The following is an 11,042-nucleotide window of genomic DNA, read 5'->3' as shown; positions in this document are numbered from 1 at the left end:
CATCTCCGCCGACAAAGTCCGGGTCCCTCCTATGTTCCTGGGGGTAAGGTCTGGGTGTCCACCGTGGGCCTCTGCCTCCGTGCTGGATCCAAGAAGCTTGCTCCCTGGTTCCTCGGGCCTTACACAGTACAGAAGGTCATCAACCCAGTCTCGTACCGGCTGCGGTTGCCGGCGAGTCTCCGCATTCATCCCACCTTCCACACCTCCCTGCTCAAGCCCTATGTGGAATCTTCCCTCTTACCGCCTCCGGCACCGCCGCCTGCCCGCTTCCTCGACGGTGAGCCCATCTACACCGTCCAACGCGTCCTGGACGGTCGCCGCAGAGGTCGAGGATGGCAATACCTCTACGACTGGGTGGACTACGGCCCCAAGGAGCGCTCCTGGGAACCAGCCCGCTCCATCCTGGACCCTTCCCTTATCTCGGACTTCTGGGACCGCCAGGGCTGCCCTGGGACTTCAGGAGCCGTCCCTGGATGGGGGGTCCTGTCAGAGCCCAAGTCCCCAGACCAGCCTCTTCCATCTAGCCGGTCTCCACCCTGGACCACAACTCCCAGCATGCTCCTCGCGGGGATTCCCTCCACGTCACACCTACGTCACCAACTGCGACTATATACAGAAGTCGCCTCCCCAGCTCACCACTCAGTCATCGTTTCTTCTAATCCGTGATCAGAGTATTCTACCAACCCACCCGACGAACTGTCTACTCACAGTAAGCTCTATTTCTTACCTCTTGAAAACCCAGCATCTCCGTGTCGCCTCATTGACGGTCGGACGCTCGGGGAATTCCTAGATCAAACCGCGAGCCGGTGTTTCACCTACGCTAGCACTTCTGCGTTGGTAAAGCCACGCTAGCCACAGCTCAACTCCCTTATCCAGCCGACCAGTCTGACAGTTAGCAGCAGTGTGCTAGACGATGGCCCCCTCCATGAGGCCACCACAGCTCAGCAGAACATCATTGTAGCTTCTTCTAGGGAGAAAAAAACTTTGAGAAAAAATAAAGTTAACAGCTGAAATTGCAGAAAATAATACAGTTAAAGTGTAGATTGTAGAAGAAAGTATTAGAGTGTGAAAAGTGGTCAGTATGTCCTCCAGCAGTCTAAGCCTATAGCAGCATACCGTAAATCCTCTAATACAGGCCGGTATTCAATTAAAGACCGGGTCTTCAATTTTGGCCGGTGTCTGAGTCGGCGGAGGTGAATAATGGCCGGTCTCTTATTGTGGCCGGGTGGAATGTGGTAACAAGCAAGTACGGGGGCGGTTGTGTCATCGTCTCACTTTTGATTTGCCAGTGATAGACCGCGAGGGTAACTTTAACCGTGCGGAGACGAAGAGGAGGCGAAAATTTGATATCAAGTTCAAAGAGAATGTGCGCTGCAGAACACTGGGGAGCAATAGGGGTTGTATGAACTAGTCGACTTCACTATAGTGACTTTTCATGCCTGTCGTCGACTAGTCGCTGTCACGTGATAATGACCGGCAAGATGCAGTCCTCAGAAAAGACAGCAGCCTGCTGTCAGCAGGTGACAAGCCCCTGCGCTCGGGGGGGCAACGCGCTGTGCCAGAGCGTCGGTACTGACACGCGATCGTTCATGTTGGTTCATTTCCTTTAATGTTTTCTGTCTTTTATTTGCGCCTGATGTGTTTCGCTGCTGTGGAGCGCATCACCTTGTCCTCCGACGCACCGATCTCTGATGCGGCCGCCAAGCAGGGAGCGCTCCGCTGTTTTTGCGGTCGGTAGATCTGCCTCCTGAGCACGGCCACAGTAACAATCAGGTGTCGCCACCTCAAAAACTAATTTAACACGCGATCGTTCATGTCAGTTCATTTCCTTTAATGTTTTCTGTCTTTTATTTGTGCCTGATGTGTTTCGCTGCTGGGGAGCGGGGCACATCACCTTGTCCTCCGACGCACTGATCACTGATGTGGCCGCCAAGCAGGGAGCACTCCGCTGTTTTTGCGGTCGGTAATCTGCCTCCTGAGCACGGCCACAGCAACAATCAGGTGTTGCCAAATTATTTAACACGCGATCGTTCATGTCGGTTCATCTCCTTTGATGTTTTCTGTCTTTTATTTGCGCCTGATGCGTTTCGCTGTGGAGCGGGGCGCATCAACTTGTCATCCGGTGACGCACTGATCACTGATGCGGCCGCCAAGCAGGGAGCACTCCGCTGTTTTTGCGGTCGGTAATCTGCCTCCTGAGCACGGCCACAGTAACAATCAGGTGTTGCCAAATTATTTAACACGCGATCGTTCATGTCGGTTCATTTCCTTTGATGTTTTCTGTTTTTTATTTGCGCCTGATGCGTTTCGCTGTGGAGCGGGGCGCATCAACTTGTCATCCGGTGATGCACCGATCACTGATGCGGCCGGCCAGCACCGAGCACTCCGCTGTTTTTGCGGTCGGTAATCTGCCTCCTGAGCATGGCCACAGTAACAATCAGGTGTTGCCAAATTATTTAACACGCGATCGTTCATGTCGGTTCATTTCCTTTGATGTTTTCTGTTTTTTATTTGCGCCTGATGCGTTTCGCTGTGGAGCGGGGCGCATCAACTTGTCATCCGGTGACGCACCGATCACTGATGCGGCCGGCAAGCAGCGAGCACTCCGCTGTTTTTGCGGTCGGTAGATCTTTTAGAACTGCAGTTCAAAGGTAACTCATAAGGTGAATATATCTGAACCCAGGTAGCAGTTTCTCTTTAGGATTGAGAGGAGATGCAGGAAGATAATAAACAGACAGGACAGAAAAATAGTCAAATAAAAACAAGTTAGTTTTTGTACCTGCTGGTTGCACCAAACAGACACCATTGAAGGTAATCAGAAGTGAGGAACAGAAAATTAAATAATTATTTTAATGTTTAGAACAGCAGGAACTCCGAGAGGCTGCAGGCGCATCAGTGAGTTTGCGGCCGCTGCACAGGGGGAGGGGGGAGAGGGCTGAAGCAGAAACTACCGTTGTTAAAAGAAATGTGTTTAACTTTGAAAATGTGGGTGCAATATTAATTGTCAAAAACTCCAGCGAACCATTAGTTGATTTTGCTCAAATAGAAATAGAGGCCTGCCTCTAATACTGGCCCTCCTTCCTATAAAGGCCTGGAGCTTGATGAACTTGAGTCAAATACAGGCCCGGGCCTGTATTAGAGGATTTACGGTAACTACAGAGATAACTCTGGATAACCTAGCCTTTTTAGATGGAGGCATGTTGGAGGCAGGGCAAGGGAGAGCCGTCTTTACCAACTGTACACTCCACCTCCCTCTGCTCCCCCACTTATCCAGATCCAGGCTAACATCAGATTTTAACCACAGGCCCTATCAAATAAAAAATTTTTAAGCCTAGTCTTAAAATTAGACAAGGTGTCTGCCTCACGGACTAAGGCTGGGAGCTGGTTCCACAGGAGAGGAGCCTGATAACTAAAAGATCTGCCTCCCATCCTAATTTTAGATATTCTGGGAACCACCAGTAAACCTGCAGTCTGAGAGCGAAGTGCTCGGTTATTCCTGGTCCTAAATGAAATTAAAAAATCATTATTCTTCTTTTTTACCTTAAACAAGCATGATCATAGGTTCATCAACAGCTTGGATTATTGTAGTAATAACAGATATCACATTAGCAATACTTTTTATTCCAAATATGAAGAAATATATGATCAAAATAATGCAAATAATAACAGAAAAATAATTAGACAAATACATGTAGCTGCACAGGTTCAATCACTTATCTAAAGGGAATGGCAAAAAGTACATTTATGTTGTGAATTTAAGATTAATGTGTTTTAATTAAATATTGGTGATAATAAGATGAGCTATTTCACACAATACCTTTTATTCTTTTAGAATATTCTAGACAGTATTTCAACTTACTAGCCTAATAAAGATCAGAATTTGGGATGGCTAAAACTTGTAAGTTTTAAAAGGTTTTAACTATGACAGCTCTGTTGAAGTCACAAAATGCGTCATGAATCAAAGAATTAACCTTCTGCATTCCATTTTCAAACCAGACACAGTTTTGAATAATGTCTGTTATTTGCTCATCTTTTCTTTGCTCTCCCATCATGATGTTTATTGTGTTTGTGTGCACCAAGGTGGAGAGGTCATGGAGCCCATCCCTCTCTGTCAGGGTGCTAATTGGTTTGAATGGGTGGCCACTCCTCCTAATAAACAACAGCTCAATCTTTAAGGTGGTCTAATTCATTTTTATTCGGCTTGTCACCTAAAGACACAAGAAGGACAAATTCTTCACCTTTCATGATGTCAAACTGTATATAATCTTCCAAATGATGAGTAAATTCTTAATTTATATGAGATCATTTTAGGAGAGTTTAATTAGTTTATTCATAAGGATAAAATATGCAGTTGTGAATCTGCTATTTCCCAGTAGGACATCAGCACAGATCTGATAAAGCTGTTTATTTTTTTAAGAAGTGCTCAAAGTTAAATTTTTTTTTTTTTGTAAAATTCTAGTTAGATATCACTTTACAGATGAAACATCATTATTTCAAATGTAATATTATCAGCAGAATGTTCTTATTAATGTATTTCATTTAATCCAGTCTCCTTATATTGTTAGGGCAGATGTTGAGACCAGGGGCAGATCTAGGAATGTTTTGAGTACGGGGACATGAAGGGGCCACAGTATTTATAGAGGGGCCAAGAATTCCTCACACAAGGTTTTATTCTGGAAATTAGCACCTCTAGTGTTTAGATTTGGAACTGCCACCTACAATGAAGAGTGACAAATCAGGGGAACTTCAGGGAGTCAATCAGATTTCAACAGGGGCCAATGCATCTGTGGCCCCGCCCCTAGAACCGCCATTATTTTAAATCCATATCCTTGGTTCCAACACTGTAATTCAGTCAGAGATCAGCAAATTAGATGCAGAGTGCACCGTAAATAATTTTTTTAATTTATGAAATGCTCCAACACGTCTTTTTTATGTAATTTGTAAACTCCGTGTTAACTTCATTACTTGTCCTTTTATGAATCAATAGCTCCAGTTTGTTGCCACTTAGTTTAGTTGGTGCAGTTCAGTGAGATTAGGACTGTTTGTGATTTTCTGTTTGCTTTCTGGTTCACTGATGATGTGCTGAGTTTTGGGAAACATTCAAGAGCTGGGACCGGTTCAGCCTGAGCTAACAGGTAATGAGCCGTTCCATAGTTCTATCAGAGGCATAGAAGAGTTCACACTGTGTTCCAGATACCAATTAAAAGATTTATTTCATTTTTTATTATGTGTGATTTATTTATTTGATTTGCTTGGAGAAAATATGTTGGATAAAAGGGGATCGAAAGTTTTGACAAAAGCCTTTTAGCCATTTAACTTGTAAATCACAGGTAAACTAGGCAGAGTGATGACATTACCTGAGCGCTATTGACAGCAGGTATTTTCTTCTAAAGACTAGCTATCATGAACCATTAACAATATCCGCAAAGTGGCAATTATGTGCAAATTTAGATGCAATTTTAGACCAAAAGATACAGCTCACAGTGGTGGGAAATGTACTCAGTTTATAGCATGCTGTAGAGTTGATTCAAAGTTTATCTGTAAAGAGGGGAGAACAGAGAGTAGACCGTAAACACTCAACCGAAGACGGAGAACTTCAAAGCACTTGATGTCTTTGAATATCCTCATAAGTGGCCAGATAATGCACGAGGGAGAGGAACAGTAAGATAAGAGGGTGAAAGTAATGAGGCCTTGTTGTGGCTGATAAAGTGTTTTTTATCTCCTATCTATCATATCTAAGCACAATGGGGCTCTTGTATGGCGACAGTAAAATGTGGGGCTGTTAAATAGAAGGACCCATTTAATGGTTATAAAAGTCACACTGGACTGGATAATGTTGAAAAGACGCTTTTGTTTCCACCTGGGGAGAGAAAAGGAAACAGGTAAGCTATTACGAGGTTGGAATTCCTGAATTTAGACTCTGAACCCAGACAGTTGCATTTGTTCTCCATTTCTCTTGGTTTATGGGATGTGAAATCTTTATTAAGCTGTCATTAATGACTGAAGATCAAACAACATGACAGCACTGGTCAGCTTAGATAAGTGATCAGGACTCAAAAGTTAGGACAAGGTTTGTCTCATCTTGGAGTGTTCTGTGGAACACTATCCTACCTCTGATTTTAGCTAAAGTCCAATTAGTCATCTTCACACACTGGGAAAATTACATTTCCGCATTTGACCTATCTCCGTGGGGAGCGGTGAGATGCAGCAGTGGCAGCCCTCAGGAACTATTTGGTGGTTTAACCCCCCAATCCAGCTCCTTAAAGCTGAGTGTCAAGCGGGGAAGCATTGGGTCCCATGAAGTCTTTGGCATGACCAACCTGGATTTGAAACCCCAATCTCACAGTCCCAGGGTGGACACTCATGCCACTAGGCTTAATCCGTGCCTGAGTTTTTCATGCAGGCTGAACACGTAAATAGACTCCTACACCTTTTCACTCACGATGGGGAAGGCTGTCGGTGGTTTAGCGTCCTGAAAACAGTAGAGAACTTCTCATTAATAGCAAAACTCCTCTAGGCTTGTGTTATTTGTGGAGATAAAACACCAATGTTGCAAGGCAAATGGAGTCAGTGGTAGAGTTGTGTTGCTGTTAGCTAATCAGAGGTGAGATGTCCAAATATCAGGAAATAAGACTCCAAATCCTGTTGTTTGAAGCTCAGCTGTGATTGGGCTCAAATCTAGTTCCTGAAACAGGTGCACCGGTGATTCCAACCCCCCACCCCCACCACCACCTGAGTTTAGACTTACAAAGCAATCATTCCTACTAAAGACCGCTGCAAATGTATTGATTAAGCAAGTGAAACTGTCAGGATCCAGCAGGTGGAGCTGTTTCTCTCCTTTCCCAGGTGCTGAGTGGTCGCCCCAAGTTTTTTGGGCCCTTTCCCATCATAGCCATTCTGAGCCCCTTGACCATTCGCCTGTGACTTCCCACGTCCCTTCGTGTCCACCCTGTGTTCCATGTCTCCCGGATACAACCCGTGTCTTCTAGTCCCTTGTGTCCCTCACCTGACCCTCCTCCACCACCTCGGATGGTGGATGGAGGCCCTATGTTCTCCGTGCACCGCATCCTGGACTTCCGTCGTTGAGGCTAAGGCCTCCAGTATTCGGTGGATTGGACGGGTTATGGTCCCGAGGAGCGCTCATGGGTTCCCCAGTCCGTTATCAGGGACCCTGATCTCATCACTGACTTTGAGAGGCAGTCTGCCTCCTCTTCGGGTCGGCCGCCTGGGGGCGACCGTTAAGGGGGGGTAGTATCAGGATCCAGCAGGTGGAGCTGTTCCTCTCCTTTCCCAGGTGCTGAGTGATCCCAGCTGGAGCCAATTACCTCATCAAGGCAGCAGTACTTAGGAGGATTGGAGCCACCAGATGGACATCAGCTGATTCTGTTTATGGAGTGGTAAACTGACCACATGCTCTCTAGTTATGATTCCCTTTGTGCCAAGTACTTACCTGTGATTCTTTCTGTTCCTCACAGCAATCTCTTCCGCATCTTTGAAGACCTAGGAAGTTCCTTGTCGGTTCATACATTCAAGTTCTCTACTCCAGGTCTTCACTGGTTTGGGTGTCCGTCTCCCCGGGTGTGGCCACTCCTCTCTCCACCGCTGCAATAGCTCCAGCACTGGATTCTGCCAAGCCGCTCAGCTCTCCTGTGGAACGAAAACACCACAAACCCACCGCAAAACTCACAACCTTCAACCATCCTGAATACTTGCCTCTCTCTCAGGACCGGTCCCTCAGCAGCTCCAGTGAGTTATTGATTCCAATTAATCCTGCTAAAGAACGTTCAGTTTGGTTCTAAATATACTTACCATACCTACCTTTTCCAGTGGCGATCCTCCTCGAATCCTTGCTTCCTCTTAGTCTCTCGATTCCTCTGGTCCAGAAGAAAATAAACTGTTTTAAGTAAAACTTGTTTCTGAGTCTGAGTGTGCTGTGTCTGCTTAAGAGTCACTCATTCGGGATCATGACAAAAACACACTTTTTAATACAGGGCGCCTGGGTGGTAAGATGTAGCATACCAAAAAGTCAGAGCTGTAGCTTAACTGCTTTCAATTTAAATTTGTCATCTTGAAAAGGCAAGGGAAAGACAGTTGGTTCACAGAAAAGCTTATGTCAACATGTAATAAGAAATCCACGCCTGTTTACATCTGCACGTTCCAACCAAGCCCCCACAATGCTGCTCTAAAATTGGGCCCAACCCGGAAGTACCTAAAATTGCAGTTCCACCCTCATCCGCTGAGGGCTGGTGTCAGAAGCGAGCAAATACTCATTGACTCCCATGTTAAAAATACCAATTTCACAGCAGAAATAAACATGTTTACGGCCTGGTACCAAAACATGTTTTTTGTTTAAATGATCTAGTTTACACTCATGACAACTCTGAGGGGGGTGAATTTTTTTCTCACTCTTCTGTTTAAGTGTATTAAAAGCCTAAAATTCTGTATAATTAATGAGCATCAGACCCACGTGACCGCCGCCTCAGACCCACGTGACCGCAGAGCTTGCTCCGTGGAAAGGCCTCAGTAGAGCCTCGGTCTGGCTTGGAAACTGTTCCGGGATTTTGAGTCTCTGTGTTTGTGTATTGTTTTTTGGATATTATTTGTGCAATTGTTGGACAAAATGACTTGCTGTGGCATTAATTGCACTAATAGAGCGTCCAAGGAGGCTCCACTTCATTTTTTTGGTAAGTAAAATTATATTTATGTATTTTAGGTCACTGCCGAGCTGAGCTTAGATTTTAACATGTACTGTTTAACCATGAAATGTAAATTTAATAGGGTAAAACCCAGTGCATTTAACATAATGCTGCACTTTAGAAAGAGGGTTGAAATATAACATGTTGGTGGAGCTGGGTTCCGACTGTCGGCTTGTGGAGCTCTCGAGAGACCGATGTTTTCCACCCATTCTCCCCTCCCCGCAGCCCGGTGCATCTCTGTCTGACCTCTGTGTTCCACCCGGTTTTACCCAGCGGTCAGCCCGGCGTATCTCTGACTCAGAAGCTCTGGTGTTGTGCAGTTAACTCTGGTTGTAGTTAGGTTGCTACCTCTGTTAGCTTAGCTCCCACCTCCGCATTAGCTTTGGGTTAGCTTGTAGCTAGTTCGACCGGGTGTCGTCAGTTGATCCCAGCCATACAGCCCCACCCTCAGCTCCACCTCTCTTCCCTTTTTTGGAATTGTCTGGGCTTGACGGAACCTGTGACACGGTCAAAATGGCGGTGGTGACCACCTCCCATTTTAGTACAAAAACGTGATATTGGAGCCTATGGAAAGGAGATGTCCAGTCTATTTATGTCGATGGTTCCAACCCACTTAACCGTCAGCAATATATAAACGCTGGACAGGGTAATGGTAACCACAGGACAAGTAGACCAAACTACTGCAAACACCAACTTGAGCTACTACAAACACCAGCCTGAGCTCCTGCTATCACCCTAGCCGGAACCACTGCCATCACCATAGGCTGAGCTACAGCTAACGCCCCAGCCTGAGCTACTGCTGTCTCCACAGTCTGTGCAATTGGTACCCTGAGCTACTGCTAATGCTAGGCCGAGAAACTGCCAATGTCCTTGTGGATGCAAGGAAAACACAGAAGGTTGTTGAAGAACTAACTTTCCAGGATTTTCTTGGACATTTACTTTCATGTTTATCATCAAACAACCACTCCACCAATGACACCAATGACAGTGGCTTCCTTAGCACTTACCCCTTCAACAGCTGGAAAGACAACGTCCTCGTTCCTCCTTCTTCCCTACACATTCTCAAGCCCCCCTCTCTCCCTCCCTCCCACACACACACACACACAAATACACACACACACACACACACACATGTTTGTTTTTCTATTAAGACTTTGTGTTGACTTCCATTTATTTCAGTAACTGCATTTGTTTAACCCAAATCCTTACCCTAACCATACTCAGTGTATTCCTAAACCTAACTGTAACAATTCATTTGGGTAATGACCGAAAAAACAAGATTGCGGATACAAGCGGCCAAAACTAGTTTTCTCCGCGGGGTGGCTGGGCTCAGCCTTAGAGATAGGATGAGGATCTCTGACATTCGGGAGAGACTCGGAGTAGAGCTGCTGCTCCTCCATATTGAAAGGAGTCAGTTGAGATGGTTTGGGCATCTTGTTAGGATGCCTTCATGGACGCATCCCCAGGGAGGTGTTTCAGGCATGTCCTGCCGGCAGAAGGCCCCCTGGTCGACCCAGGACACGTTGCAGAAAATACATCTCCGAACTGGCCAGGGAACGCCTTGGGGTCCTCCCGGAGGAGCTGGTGGAGGATGTTCTGGAACTCCCTAGTTGGGATGCTGCCCCCGCGACCCGGACCCGGATAGGCAGAAGAAGACTAGAAGAGATGAGAAACTACAAAAACTCAATTCACATTTTACTGCCAAACAGTGATGGGAATAACGCCATGTAAAATAACGGCGTTACTAACGACGTTCTTTTTTTGGGTAATCTAATTACTTTTCCCGCCGTTGCAACACCGTTACCGTTACTGGGGACAGAAAGTCGTGCGTTACTATGTGCTTGTCGAACGTTGAGCAACAGTGTGAGGCTTTCTGGCCGCCACACTTCAGCTGCAGCCAGGGAAAGAGAGGTGTCGGTAACACACTTACAAACACGATGATGATTGGCCGGGTGGGCGGAGACTCTTAGTGTTCTCACTGTCTCTGTCACTGCATGCTGTACACACAACAGAGCAGTGATGGGAATAATCATAATTTTAAATAACCGCGTTACTAAAAAAAATATTTTTTTCAGTAACAAGCAATCTAATTAATTACTGTCTTCTTTTATCAAAACGTCATTTCTGTTACTGATAAGAAAATGCGTGCATTAAGCAGTGTGGTGTGTTGAAGCTGTCATCAGCTGATCATGAGCTAAAGAGGTAGATGTTTTCATCCAAGTGCATCACGGCCCGTGAAGAACGAGGAAGATGTGATGAATGGTCTACAGCTGCAGGTGTGGATCTGCAGCCGTGCCCTTAGCGTGACAGCGGGACGTCCTGAAGGTCCGCTCACCTGTTCACCGC

At 46.0% G+C, this 11,042-nt stretch overlaps 1 long non-coding RNA gene across 1 annotated transcript; it reads left to right on the top strand.

Annotated features, from left to right (window-relative positions):
* Nucleotides 1-5,088: 5,088 nt before the first annotated feature.
* On the top strand, nucleotides 5,089-7,891 carry LOC129153287 (uncharacterized). The gene is made up of 3 exons (XR_008559469.2): nucleotides 5,089-7,397; nucleotides 7,476-7,746; nucleotides 7,828-7,891. It is a non-coding gene; the product is annotated as an uncharacterized lncRNA (long non-coding RNA).
* The last annotated feature ends 3,151 nt before the right edge of the window (nucleotides 7,892-11,042 follow it).

Source organism: Nothobranchius furzeri, chromosome 9 (genome assembly GCF_043380555.1).
Source record: "Nothobranchius furzeri strain GRZ-AD chromosome 9, NfurGRZ-RIMD1, whole genome shotgun sequence".
In the NCBI taxonomy this organism is placed as follows: domain Eukaryota; kingdom Metazoa; phylum Chordata; class Actinopteri; order Cyprinodontiformes; family Nothobranchiidae; genus Nothobranchius; species Nothobranchius furzeri.
Note: the sequence above shows the minus strand (reverse complement) of the source record. Positions and strands in the feature narration are given on the sequence as shown.